Raw genomic sequence first — 1727 nt, forward strand, 5'->3', positions numbered from 1 at the left:
TATATATATGTATGTATGTATGTATGTATGTATGTATGGATGGATGGATGGATGGATGGATGGATGGATGGATGGATGGATGTAGCTCGATCACTTTCAATTTGCCTTTATTCATTCACGCTATATAACAGTTAATACTGTTGTGCTTTTGGTCCACAAACTAAAACAATTGCACACACACACACACACACAATTCTAATGTTCTTTAATTTTAATTTTTATTTTTCCCCTTACATTTATGATCCTCCCAACATAACTACTACTACTACTACTACTACTACTACTACTACTACTACTACTACTACTACTGCTGCTGATGCATGTACATATGTATGTATGTGTGTGTGTGTGTGTATGCGTGCGTTCTTTGTGACTTCGTGTGTGGTCTTTGTGGCTGTGATTGTTCCCCTCCCCACCGCTTGACAACTGGTGTTGGTTTGTTGACGGCCGCGTATCTTAGCAGTTCGGTAAAGGGTACCAGTAGAAGAAGTACCAGACTTTAAAAACGCAAACAAAAAACAAAACAAAACAAAACAAAACCCCGCAAAAGTGCTTGGGTCGATTTATTCCATTAAAACCATTCAAAGGCGGCGCTCCAGCATGGCTGCAGTCCATTAACAAAGACAGTATAAAAAATAAAAGTCGAGATAAAAGACATGATTGAATTTTGTCTGAAAATAACCGATCCTTATTCCTCTACGAGTATCGTTGTCCCCTCCCACTGGTTATTCCTACGTCACTATATTAGCACGCCGCCATTCGTTTCTATTTTAACACCTTAGTCTTTCTGTCTATCTTTCTCTAATTACTACATGTTTTAACCTTGACAGTTTCGGCTTCCACCAACGTCAGCGCATGCGTTTACTCTATTTTACTCTCCGACTAGTTTAAACTTCTCGTTTCTCTCCTATCCTATAATTGTTTATCTGTCTCTTTCTTCCATTTGTCATTCCTTTAATTAGCTTGTTTTGATAGGAACGATCTCTACTAATTTAAGAAGTTTATTTGAGATTTTCTTAATTCCAAACCTGACATTTCCCTTGTCCATGTTAAGACATTTAACTGCCATCCATTTTACATTGCCTGAGCCTTGGTTTTATAATCGGAATTCTTCTCTCCTTGTTTAATAACTTGCTAATTATAGTTTTATCATTAAGTTTGACAAGGTCATTTTGACAGAAATTCTATTGCGGTTCGTCATAAAACAAAACTTTTCTCTCTACTTAAATACTTTGAGTTCATTATATTTTAGTTAGTAGCCTATCAACTCTCAGAACTCCCATTTGGCTGTATATATGAGTGTATGTATGTATATACATACATATATATCATTTTAATTTCACATACACACACATTATTCATAAGCTCCGACTGGAAGAAGTGTGAATTCACACTTCTCTCGTCTGGACTCTCATATATAAATAAACCACAACATAAATACAAAGCACAATATTAGTTAACAAATGACGAAAGATCAGGAGTTGCATGTTATATATGTGTGCGAGTGTGTGTGTGTGTGTGCTGGCGTGCGTGTGTATGTATATGCGTATATATACATGGCATTGCGTTTAATTCTTTAATTACGTTCGTTTCAACACCACATGGAATATATATATGTGTATGTATGTGTATGTATATATATATATATATATATATATATATATATATATAAATAAGCATACATATACATATATATATATATTTACTCTTTTACTTGTTTCAGTCTT

General features: G+C 34.7%; 1 protein-coding gene across 2 annotated transcripts in view; it reads left to right on the plus strand.

The window, feature by feature from the left end:
• Positions 1-1727, plus strand: part of LOC106872982 (general transcription factor II-I repeat domain-containing protein 2-like) — a 114092-nt gene that overhangs the window by 860 nt on the left and 111505 nt on the right. The gene's annotated exons all lie outside the window — the stretch shown is intronic.

This window comes from Octopus bimaculoides, chromosome 22 (genome assembly GCF_001194135.2).
Source record: "Octopus bimaculoides isolate UCB-OBI-ISO-001 chromosome 22, ASM119413v2, whole genome shotgun sequence".
Lineage (NCBI taxonomy): Eukaryota > Metazoa > Mollusca > Cephalopoda > Octopoda > Octopodidae > Octopus > Octopus bimaculoides.